This window comes from Phyllobates terribilis, unplaced genomic scaffold (genome assembly GCF_046119375.1).
Source record: "Phyllobates terribilis strain yellow unplaced genomic scaffold, ASM4611937v1 Scaffold_7__3_contigs__length_470593459, whole genome shotgun sequence".
Classification (NCBI taxonomy): Eukaryota; Metazoa; Chordata; class Amphibia; order Anura; family Dendrobatidae; genus Phyllobates; species Phyllobates terribilis.
The window spans coordinates 91,806,345-91,819,560 of NW_027362767.1; positions in this window are offsets into that span (position 1 = coordinate 91,806,345).

Below are 13,216 nucleotides of genomic sequence, written 5' to 3' on the forward strand. Positions count from 1 at the left end.
TAGTGCAGAAGAGGATCAGAGTGACCTTGAACCCGCAGAGGACAAGAAAGAAATGATCAGCACCGTTCTCGGAGAGTTCCCTCAGTCCTGGACTCGCATAAATTATGCTATAGTGGTACCCGTCCTGCATTTCCTGCAACCGGAACAGCAACAACCAACACCAGAGCCGGAAGGTGAAGAGGAGCAAGCGGTTCCAGAGGCAGAAGAACCTGTTCCAGCAGCCCAGGAGAGTCAACCCTCTGCTGACAGTGAGCCTGCCATGCCTGCGGTCAGCCAAAGAACCCGCAGACAGCTGCCTGCCCTACCTGTACATTCAGCTGGTAGCTGTACCCCTAACGCTAGTGGGGAAAGCCAGGTTGGTCCACCACCAGACAGTGGGTTAAGGAGGTCAACCAGGAGCACAAAGGGACAGATACCCGCTCGCTGGAGAATATAGAGTGTACTAAATTGTAAATAACCCTGTTGCCAAATGTTAAAATGTTTGCCAAAGTTACCTGCATGTTTATTAATAGTGTGTTTCAGTCTCTTGCAGCAACCGTAAGGACTCACAGGTTATGGACTTTTTATAACCGGGACCTTGTATGGACTGCGTTCGGAGCCTAACCCAGGAATGAACTAAGACTGTGAAGGACTTGGGGTAGGACAGACCCCCACCTGGTTAAGGCTCCCCGTTGTTTTGGTGATATGGACACCCGGTCACAGACCACACTGTGACCTAAAGAACTCAATTTGTGCGTCGTTTGTCTATTAATGTTTTATGGTTATGCATATTGTCTTTGTTTATTGTTTAGTCCCGGAGTACTAAATTTCACTAGGGGGGAATGTGTCACCCTACCTGGATGCCACTAGTGTAATAAAGCTGTGTCTGAGAGCAAGGGGGAGGTTCTCTGGTTAGGGGAACATTAGCATGCAATGCCTCCTGTCTCAGGCCAGTAGGGGGAGCAGGCTGCCCCTATAAAAGCTGGTACTGGGGACAGGGTTAGGGAGAACTGGATTGCCTGTCTCAGCTTTGAGACGTGTCCCAGAGTGGAGCAGGGACAGAAAGTTGCATTGTAACCTAAGAGGAAGTGTGGCAGGAGGAGAGCCACCAGCCAGAGACAAGAGGCGAAGAGAGCCTGTCTTGGCAGAGAAAAGACTTCATTTTACCAGACTTTGGTGTCTGAGGCTGGAAGGATTCTACATCCTCCAGCAGAGAACCAGTCCGCAAGGGACTGTACTTTCCTTGGCCTAAGAAGCCTGGAGGCCCTGCCACAACCGAAGGGACCAGTAAAGCCGTACAAGGCTGGGAGCAGAAAGGAACCCACGTTGCAGGCCATACAGGCGAGAATACACGAAAAGCTTGGAAACGTGGGCTGTTATCCTATCAGGAGGAGATAGTCAGAAGGAGCGCAGAAAGCACGGTAGGCCTACACCCTCACCCTGACCAGGGCCAATTTCCCCGTTGCTCTCAGACATCCAGGTCCCCTCCTAGCTGGGACTGCTTGTGGGTCAGTTTACCTGTTCAAGTAAAGACCCTGGACTGCAACCTGTTGTCTGTGTGCTCCTTGCTCCTCCAGCACTATCATCACTGGGACTCTCACTACCATCACTCCCACCATCCACTATACTGCCCTGGGGCCGCACTCTTCCCGTGGGGAGTCACACTACCATAGCTGCACATCTCATCAGCCCCAGCGGTCTGCATGCAGCGGCGGTTCCTAATAACCGCAAATCCACGGGTGGCGTAGTCGAACATTATCAGCAGAACATAGCAGACTACCATTGGCCTGACCACCCTGAGCCACGGAACCGGGCAGCCACTACTACCCCCATCGTCTCCCTATTGCCCGGATCCGAGTGCCCCACGGCCCAGGGGGCGCGTCAATAACACCAAATGTCCTCCAAGGGCACCAGAGAGGAAGCTAGCTGACTGCTATTGCTCCAAACCTTCACAAGGGAAAATGGAAATATCACCAGCGACTCCCTGAAGCAGACTGAGAGTTTATAAACACCCAGACCAAGGTGTGTCAATCAGAGCAGGAGGGAGGTTGCCTCTGGGTCCAAAAGTAAGAAGGATTAAGAAGGTGTCTGCAATGCCAAATGCAGAGACCTTCTGCAGCTAAATCCAGAGCGACTGACTGTTACACCTGACACAGCCGTGACACTATCTCTTTAATTTGTTTTCCATACTTACAAGAGGCACATTGATAGATACCACATTTGTGAAACTGTATGGTTGTGAGCAGTGGCGTACCGTCAATGGCAGCAGGCCACACCATGACTATGGGGCCCGTGAGCCTGGGGGCTGCATCAGGCCCTCACCGCAGTGGGCTCTCCCCACACCGGGCCCCGCCTCCGCCCATCAGCATCCGCACTGCCTGACCGCCTGCACAGAATAACGGGGAAAGCACCTGCTTATGCTCCCTCTATCATTATTGCTCGCGCTGACTGACGGAGAGGGAGCCCAGTGCGAGCAATGATGAGGGAGGAAGGAGTGTCAGCAGACGCTTCCTCGGTATCTCATGTGTCAGAGCAGTGGGCGCGATGACGTCATTGCAGGGCGCCCACTGCTCTGAGATGTCCGACGCTTCAAACAACACGCTGAGGAGACTGGAGCTTTGGCTGGAACCAGGAGAGGTGAGTACTGTATTTATTTTTTTTAAATCATTGACAGGTGGTCATAATACAGTATGGGGGGTGCATTATATTGTGTGGGGGGTGATGGGGTGCATTATATTGTGGGGAGGACCATGGGGGGGAGAATGTATTACACTGTAAGGCGGACCATGGGGGGTGCATCATACTGTATGGAGGACCATGGGGGTGTATTATGCTGCATGGAGGACCATGGGGAAGTTCATTATATTGTATGGAGGACCATGGAGGGAGTGCATTATACTTTATGGAAGACCATGGAGAGGTGCGTTATACTGTATGGAGGACCAGGGGGTGCATTATGCTGTATGGAGGACCATGGGGGAGTGCATTATATTGTATGGAGGACCATGGAGGGAGTGCATTATATTGTATGGAGGACCATTGGGGGGATGCATTATACTGTATGGAGGACCATGGGGGTGTATTATACTGTATGGAGGACAATGGAGGTGCATTATACTGTTTGGAGGACCATGGGTGTGCATTATGCTGTATGGAGCACCATGCAGGTGAATTATGCTGTATGGAGGACTATGCAGTGTGCATTATATTGTATGGACGATTATGCGGGAGAGCATTATACTGTATTGAGGACCATGGGTGTGCATTATATTTTATGGAGGACCATGGGGATGCATTATACTGTATGGAGGAGGACCATGTGGGTGCATTATACTGCATTGAGGACCATGACCATGAGTGGTGCATTATATTTTATGGAGGACTATGGGGTGCATTATATTGTATGGAGGACCCTGGGGGTACATTATACTTTATGGAGGACCATGTGGGGTGTATTATGCTGTATGGAGGACCATAGCGGTGTATTATGCTGCATGGAGGACCATGGGGGTGCATTATACTGTATGGAGGACCATGGGGTGCATTATTCTGTATGGAGGACCATGGGGGAGTGCATTATATTGTATGGAGGACCATGGAGGGAGTTCATTATACGTTATGGAGGACCATAGGGAGGTGCATTATACTATATGGAGGACCATGGAGGTGCATTATACTGTATGGAGGATCATGGGGGTGCATTATGCTGCATGGAGGACCCTGCGGTGTGCATTAAATTGTATGGAGGATCATGCGGGCGGGAGTGCATTATACTGTATTGAGGACCATGGGGGGTGCATTATATTTATGGAGGACTAAGGGGGTGCATTATACTGTATGGAGGATCATGGGTGTGCATTATACTGTATGGAGGACCATGGGGGTGCATTATACTGTATGGAGGACCATGGGTGTGAATTATACTGTATGGGGGACCATGGGGGTGCATTATACTGTATGGAGGACCATGGGTGTGCATTATACTGTATGGCGGACCATGGGGGTGCATTTTACTGTATGGAGGACCATGGGGGTGCATTATACTTCATTGAGGACCATGGGGGATGCATTATATTTTATGGATGATCATGAAGGTGCATTATACTGTATGGACAACCATGGGGGTGCATTATATTTCATTGAGGACCATGGGGGGTGCATTATACTGTATGGAGGACCATGGGGGTGCATTATGCTGTATGAAGGACAATGGGGGTGCGTTGTACTGTATGGAGGACCATGGGGGCACATTATATTGTATGCAGGACCATGGGGGTGCATTATGCTATATGGAAGATGCAGGGGGGTTCATTATATTGTATGGAGGATCATGGGGGTGCATTATATTGTATGGAGGACCATGGGGGTGCATTATACTGTATGGAGGACCATGGGGGTGCATTATACTGTATGGAGGACCATGGGTGTGCATTATACTGTATGGAGGACCATGGGGGTGCATTATACTGTATGGAGGACCATGGGTGTGCATTATACTGTATGGCGGACCATGGGGGTGCATTTTACTGTATGGAGGACCATGGGGGTGCATTATACTTAATTGAGGACCATGGGGGATGCATTATATTTTATGGATGATCATGAAGGTGCATTATACTGTATGGACAACCATGGGGGTGCATTATATTTCATTGAGGACCATGGGGGGTGCATTATACTGTATGGAGGACCATGGGGGTGCATTATGCTGTATGAAGGACAATGGGGGTGCGTTGTACTGTATGGAGGACCATGGGGGCACATTATATTGTATGCAGGACCATGGGGGTGCATTATGCTATATGGAAGATGCAGGGGGGTTCATTATATTGTATGGAGGATCATGTGGGTGCATTATATTGTATGGAGGACCATGGGGGTGCATTATACTGTATGGAGGAACATGGGGGTGCCTTATACCGTATGGAGGACCATGAGGGGGTGCATTATACTGTATGTAGGACCACATCGTGTGCATTATATTGTATGGAGGACCATGGGGGTGCATTATACAGCATGTGTTACGGATCCGGGTGGTGGGACCTCTGTGCTGCGGTGCAAGGAGGGACCAGAGGGGCGTAACTAGGTATCCACTCGGACTGACCAAGGTCGCACGGCGGTTCAATCGACTCCGTGAACCAGGGAAGGACCGAGCAGAGGGACCAGGTGCTACACTGGGCCTGTCCTTGTATGAGAGCAGGTGACTCCCATGGGTAACTGGCAGGAGCCTCTGGGTAGGCACGGCAGGTAACTGACAGGAGCCTCCAGGTAGGCTGACTGATAGGCACGGCTGGTATCTGGTACGAGCTTCCAGGTAGGCTGACAGATAGGCACGGCAGGTAACTGGTACGTTCTCCGGGTAGGCAGGCAAGTCAGGCCCATAGACAGACTGGAGGGTTTGGATCGTAGGCAGACCGTCAGGCTGGAGAGTACACTTGGCTGGCAGAGACAGTTAGTCAGGCTGGCGGACTGGACTGGTAGTCAGGCTGGCAGACAGGACTGGTAGTCAGGCTGGCGAACTGGACTGGTAGTCAGGCTGGTGGACTGGACTGGTAGTCAGGCTGGCGGACTGGACTGGTAGTCAGGCTGGCGGACTGGACTGGTAGTCAGGCTGGCGGACTGGACTGGTAGTCAGGCTGGCAGACTGGACTGGTAGTCAGGCTGGCAGACTGGACTGGTAGTCAGACAAGCAGCGGGACCTGAGGGCTGAAGCAGAGTTTAGGACACAAAGCTACAACCTTGCACGGGCCCCTCCATTTTGGAGGAGGTGCCTTTTATATGAGAGGTCCTCCGGCCATTGGCCGGGCACTCCTTAGGACGGCGCACGCGTCCCCTTTAAGAGGGAGCGCGCGCCCTAAGCACAGTGCCCGGGAAGCTGCGCGCGCTGGCAGCAGCAGCAGGAGAGCCAGAAGACACCGGGCCAGGAGCGCGGCGGTAAGAGGGACGGCGTCTCTGCCTGTCAGGGGGCAGAGATGCCGATACTACAGTACCCCCCCCTTTACGCCCCCTCTTTTTTAGGCCGGAAAGAATTTTTTTAAGGAGAAGCAGGGCGTGGATGTTCTCCCTGGGTTCCCAATTTCTCTCCTCTGGGCCAAACCCCTTCCAATCCACCAGAAAAAAGTTTTTTCCTCTTACCCTCTTGGTGGCCAGAATGTTCTCTACCTCATAGATGTCCTCAGCGGAGACTGGAGCGGGGGAAGTACCTGGATTGTCGGAAAAAGAATTAAGCACAACTGGTTTGAGGAGAGATACGTGGAAGGAGTTGGGAATCCGTAAGGTGGCCGGGAGTTTTAACTTGTAGGCTACTGGGTTGATTTGCTTGAGGACTTCAAATGGACCGATGAACCGTGGACCCAACTTATAGGAGGGTATTTTGAGGTGAACATGTTTGGAGAAGAGCCAAACCTTGTCTCCCGGACGGAATTGAGGCGGATCCAGACGTCTCTTATCAGCATGTTTCTTCATCCGCTCGGAGGATTGAAGAAGTGCGGACCTAGTGTCTTCCCAAATGGTGGAAAATTCGCTGACCAGAGACTCCGCGGCAGGGTTGTCCACTGATGCGGAGACGGAAAACAGAATCCGGGGATGTTGACCATAGACCACAAAGAACGGGGACTTGGAAGAAGATTCGCTCTCATGGTTGTTATATGAGAACTCGGCCCAGGGTAGGAGCTCCACCCAATCGGTATGGTGAGCGTTGACGAAGTGCCAGAGGAAGCTGGTAAGGATCTGGTTGATATGTTCCACTTGGCCATTGGACTGCGGATGGCAAGCAGAGGAGAAATCCAGGGTGACATCCAGCAGCTTACACGTAGCTCTCCAGAAACGCGAAGTAAACAAGACCCCGTGATCAGACACAATGTGGAGGGGTAGGCTGTGGAGACGAAAGATGTGATGGATGAAATCCTTTGCCAGCACAGATGCAGACGGGAGACCAGGCAGAGGGATGAAGTGGGCCATTTTAGAAAACCGGTCAGCGACCACCCAAATGACCGTACAACCGGCAGAAACAGGGAGATCAGTAATAAAGTCCATAGCAGTGTGTTGCTACAGGGCAGCAGGTACGTGAAGAGGCAGGAGGCGGCCGGCTGGAAGATGTCTGGGAACCTTGTTGCGGGCACAAGACGAACAGGCCGTAACGAAGTCTACCATGTCCTTACGCAGGGTAGGCCACCAGTAATGCCGGAAGGTCTTCTTCTGGCAAGCATGGCCGGCTACTTTAGATGAATGACCCCAGTGAAGAACCTTCTTACAATCCGGAACCGCTACAAACGTCTTACCGGGTGGGAGACGAGACAGGTCCAAGAGGGCCACAATCATCACTTTGGAGAGATCGATGATATGCATAGGCTCCTCCTCTTGATCGGAAGACAGAAAGGATTGGGACAAGGCGTCGGCTTTAACGTTCTTGTCCGCCGGGTGGTGATGTAGGGTAAAGTTGAAGCGGGCGAAGAACAAAGACCACAGGGCCTGACGCGGATTGAGTCTTTGGGCATTCTGTAGATATGCCAGGTTTTTGTGGTCAGTATAGATGACCACCGGGTGCAGAGCCCCCTCAATCAGGTAACGTCACTCCTCCAGCGCCAATTTGATGGCTAGCAGTTCTCGGTCTCCTATGGAGTAGTTGCGCTCGGACGAGGAGAAGAATTTGGAGAAGAAGCCACAGGTTACCATTCTCCCGGACGGAGATTTCTGGGTGAGCACCCCTCCGGCTCTGGAGGAGGAAGCATCAACCTCCAGAAAGAACTGTTTGTTGCTATCCGGACGGTACAGCACTGGGGCAGAAGAGAAGGCTTGTTTTAAGGAGAGGAAGGCCTCCTCCGCTTCGGACGGCCATTCCTTAGGATTTGCTCCCTTTCAGGTGAGTGCAGAGATGGGAGCAGTCCAGGAAGAGAAATGTGGGATGAAGAGATGGTAATAGTAGGTGAATCCCAGGAATCGCTGAATTGCCTTCAACCCCTCCGGACGGGGCCACTTTAAGACGGCAGAGACCTTCTCGGGGTCCATCCGTAGACCTGTCTTAGAGGTAATATAGCCCAGGAACGGAAGAGAGGTTTGCTCGAAGAGGCATTTGTAAAATTTTGCATATAGGTGATTCTGCCTGAGCCTAAGCAGGGCCTGACGAACATCCCTCAGTTGTGTGGGAAGATCCGGAGAGAAGACCAAGATGTCATCCAGGTACACCACCACGCAAGATTATAAGAGGTCACGGAAGATGTCATTAACTAATTCTTGGAAGACGGCTGGAGCATTACAGAGACCGAAGGGCATCACACGGTATTCATAGTGGCCGTCCCGGGTATTGAATACCGTCTTCCACTCGTCTCCTCGGCGGATCCGGACCAAGTTATACGCCCCACGAAGATCGAGCTTGATGAAGATCTTCACGCCTTTAAGGCAGTCGAACAGCTCAGAGATGAGCGGCAGGGGGTATTTGTTTTTGATAGTAATCTGGTTGAATCCTCTATAATCGATACAGGGGCGTAGTGAACCGTCTTTCTTTTTTACGAAGAAGAATCCGGATACAGCCGGGGAGGTAGATTTCCGGATGAATCCCCTAGCCAAATTTTCTTCGATGTACTCCGACATGGCCCGGGTTTCGGTCAATGACAACGGGTAAATACGCCCACGGGGTGGAGTGGCACCGTGTACCAGGTCGATAGGGCAATCATATGGCCTATGAGGTGGCAGTGTCTCTGCTTCCTTCTTGTCAAAGACATCTGCATAGGACCAGTAAGGTGCCTGTAGACCAGGTAAATTAGCCGGAGGTCGAACCTGGACCAGGCAGGTCTCATGGCTATCCTGCCCCCAATGAAGCACCTCACCGGATTGCCAGTTCAGAACGAGTTCATGTCTCTGTAGCCAGGGTAGACCTAGCAAAAGGGAGTGAGAGAGTCTGGAAAGCACATGGAAGGAGATCCTCTCTGAGTGCAGCATACCCACCTGCAGGGTTACGGGCTCTGTGACGAGCAAGATGGTCACCGGAAGGAGTCTTCCATCCACAGAAGCGACTGCCAATGGTTCAGCCAGAGGTTTAGTAGGAATCTGATACTTCTCTACAAGGGACTGGGAAATGATATTCCCAGCGGCTCCGGAATCCAGATGTGCGGTTTCAAAGAAGCGGTTCTCTCCACAGGAGATAGAGACGGATAAAGTCAAGAACGGAGAGGATTTACTTTTGCCTAGGAAGACCTCTCCGAGCGGTCCTAGACACTGGAGTTTCCCGGCTTCACCGGGCAGGAACGGATCAGGTGCTCCTTACTACCACAGTAGAAACAGCTCCCCTCGGCTCGGCGTGTTTCTTGGCGAGACTTGACCATCTTGGTCTGGTCGATCTGCATAGGTTCGGGCGAGCATGTCCGGGGAGTTGCTGGTTGGGAAGCAGGTATCTGGAAAACAGGAGCAAGGCGAGGAAATCTTCTCTCCCGGGTAGTCTCCTTAGCACGTTCTAGGAAACGGATGTCTATCCGGGTAGCCAGTGACACCAGGTCATCCAGGGTGGTAGGAATGTCCCGGCCGGCTAACTCGTCCTTAATCCAACCGGAAAGACCCTCCCAGAAGGTGGACACCAGGGCCTCGTTTTCCCAGGCAAGCTCAGAAGCGAGGGTACGGAACTGTATGGCATACTGGCCCACGGTGAGACTCCCTTGGCGGAGACGGAGCAATGAGGAGGCAGTAGAAATCCTTCGTCCGGCCTCATTGAAGACCCTCCGGAAGGTAGTGAGTAAGACAGGACATCAGGGAATCTCCTCTCTCCCATAGAGGGTTTAGCCTTGCCAATGCTTCCCCGGTGAGGTGAGACATGATGAACGCCACCTTGGCCCGGTCGGAGGGAAGCTGATGTGCCAGAAGTTCAAAGTGTAGCGTGCACTGGTTCAGAAAACTCCGACATAAGACGGGGTCACCTCCAAAACGAGGAGGCGCAGAAAGCCGGGGTCCTAGGCTGAATGCCGTGGTATTCGTAGGCCGCGGCGCCGCCGGAGCGGGTGTCTCTCGGCTCGAGGCGGGCACAGTTGGGACACACAGCGTGTCCAGGCGAGAGTTGACAGACCGCAGGTAGGTCAGGATGGTTTCCTGTTGGGATCTCCGACGAGAAACCTCCTGGTATAGGTCAGCTAGCGAAGGAGCCTGGGGGCCACCGGGTTCCATGGCCCGTGCAAACTGTTACGGATCCGGGTGGTGGGACCTCTGTGCTGCGGTGCAAGGAGGGACCAGAGGGGCGTAACTAGGTATCCACTCGGACTGACCAAGGTCGCACTGTGGCTCAATCGACTCCGTGAAGCAGGCAAGGACCGAGCAGAGGGACCAGGTGCTACTCTGGGCCTGTCCTTGTATGAGAGCAGGTGACTCCCACGGGTAACTGGCAGGAGCCTCCGGGTAGGCACGGCAGGTAACTGACAGGAGCCTCCAGGTAGGCTGACTGATAGGAACGGCAGGTAACTGGTAGGAGCCTCCAGGTAGGCTGACAGATAGGCACGGCAGGTAACTGGTACGTTCTCCAGGTAGGCAGCCAAGCCAGGCCCATAGACAGACTGGCGGGTTTGGATCGTAGGCAGACCGTCGGGCTGGAGAGTACACTTGGCTGGCGGAGACAGGTAGTCAGGCTGGCGGACAGGACTGGTAGTCAGGCTGGCGAACTGGACTGGTAGTCAGGCAGGCGGACTGGACTGGCAGTCAGGCTGGCGGACAGGACTGGCAGTCAGGCTGGCGGACTGGACTGGCAGTCAGGCTGGCGGACTGGACTGGTAATCATGCTGGCGGACTGGACTGGTAGTCAGGCTGGCGGACTGGACTGGTAGTCAGGCTGGCAGCGGGACCTGAGGGCTGAAGCAGAGTTTAGGACACAAAGCTACAACCTTGCACGGGCACCTCCATTTTGGAGGACGTGCCCTTTATATGAGAGGTCCTCCGGTCATTGGCGGGGAATCCTTAGGACAGCGCGCGTGGCCCCTTTAAGAGAGAGGGAGCGCGCGCGCCCTAAGCACAGTGCCCGGGAAGCTGTGCGCATCGGCAGCAGGTGAGCCGGAAGACGTCGGGCCGGGAGCGTCGGGCCCCGTCAGGGGGCAGAGACGCCGATACTCCAGCATGGAGGAGCAAGGGGTGTATTATATTGTGTGGAGGACCATGAGGAGTGCATTATACTGTATGGAGGACCATGGGGGTGCATTATGCTGTATGGAGGACCATGGTGGTTCATTATATTGTATGGAGGACCATGGGGGTGCATTATATTGTATGGAGGACCATGGGGGAGCATTATACTGTATGGAGGAACATGGAAGGTGCATTATATTGTATGGAGGACCATGGGGGGTGCATTATGCTGTATGGAGGACCATTGGAGGTGCATTATATTGTATCGAGGACAATGCGATGTGCATTATATTGTATTGAGGACCATGAGAGGTGCATTATACTGTATGGAGGACCATGGGGGGTGCATTATACTGTATGGCACCATGGGGAGTGCATTATATTAGATGGAGGACTATGGGGAATGCATTATACTATATGGAGGACTATGGGGAGTGCATTATACTATATGGAAGGCTATGTGGGACCATTATAATATGTGGGGGTCCATTATACTGTATGTAAGCAATTATACAGTGTGAAGGTTAGTGTGAGTCCATCATACTGTGTGAGAGCCATTATACCATCACGACTTTCATCAATTGTGACATGAATTATGTTATCTACTGTATTAGTTGTTTAGCATGCAAAGATCGCTATATTGGGTGTACAACCAGAAAACTCAAAAGGAGAATTGCTGAACACATATCAAATATTAATGGATTAAATAGCTCATATTCGGGAGCAGCCAAACATTTTGTATGTCTTCACAAAGGTGATCTGAAACACTGCTTTTTCTTGGTGTAGAAAGAGCAGATCGCTCTGTACGAGGTGGAATCGTCAGACAAATTTAATGACAAGAGAAGCTTTTTGGATTTTACTTTTGGATACAAAATATCCTGGGGGAATGAATTTCAAGAATGATCTGTTTTATATATATCAATTATGTTTTTTTTCTTTTGAATTTAATGGTGGGGTTAGTACCCAAAAAACTCTTCTCTGTTCTGGTTGGTAAGTATCAAATCTTTTTTATTACAGAGAGTCGTGATATGATAAATTCCACTCTATTCAGAATTAACTTATTATACTCTATGAATTCTCCCTTTTTTCTAACTTGTGGATGTTGGGTGCTTTAGGATATTCAATTATGTGTGATTCTGTGCATACCAACTGCTACGGGGATTTTTGATATTGGGGTTGTCTGGTTTGATTCACACAGGTGCTGATTTAATAATGAAATTTCCCTGTGCTAGGCTGATTGGTTCTTTGTTTCCACTTATACCTGTTCGTTAATCCTTGGTTCATATCCTATGACTTAGGCTGTGTGCCCACGATGCGTTTTTAAGCGTTTCCGCAGCGGCAAAACCGCTGCAGAAACACTTAAAAAACACATGGTAGAAGGCCTGCCATGTTCCCCAATGATAATCCGCATGTGCTGTGCACATGCTGCAGAAATTTCCGCTGCGGATTATCATTGCGGAAAAAAACGCAGCACTACCAATTTTTTTGCGGAAGTGCTGCGTTTTCGCCGCCATTGACTTGCATTAGACCGCATGGATTCCGCATCACTGTATATGTAGATGCGCATTCCATGAGTTTCAATGTGCGGATGGTACCCGGGTCTGGAGGACAGGAGACTCTCCTCCGGACCCGGGTACCATAGAACAGGGTTCCCCAACTCCAGTCCTCAAGGCCCACCAACAGGTCATGTTTTCAGGATTTCCTTAGTATTGCACAGGTGATAATTCCATCATCAGCACAGGCAATAGTTGCATCACCTGTGCAATACAAAGGAAATCCTGAAAACATGACCTGTTGGTGGGCCTTGAGGACTGGAGTTGGGGAACCCTGCCATAGAAAACTGTAAAAAAAAGAATAAAATAAAAAATAAATATATACGTACCTTCTGACGGCCCCCGCTCTCCTTCTCTTCACTTCCCGGCAGATCGCGGTGGGCTGAAGGACCTGCGCTGACATCATAGTCATGTGACGGGTCACGCGACGCTGACAGGTCCTTCAGTGTAACGCGATCTGCCGGCAGCCGGGATGGTGAAGCAAGACTGCGGGGCCACCGGAAGGTAAGTATAGATTTTTTTTTTTTTTTGACAGTCTCTCGGGTCACACTATATAAACCCATGCTGTTTGCATGGATTTATATAGTGTG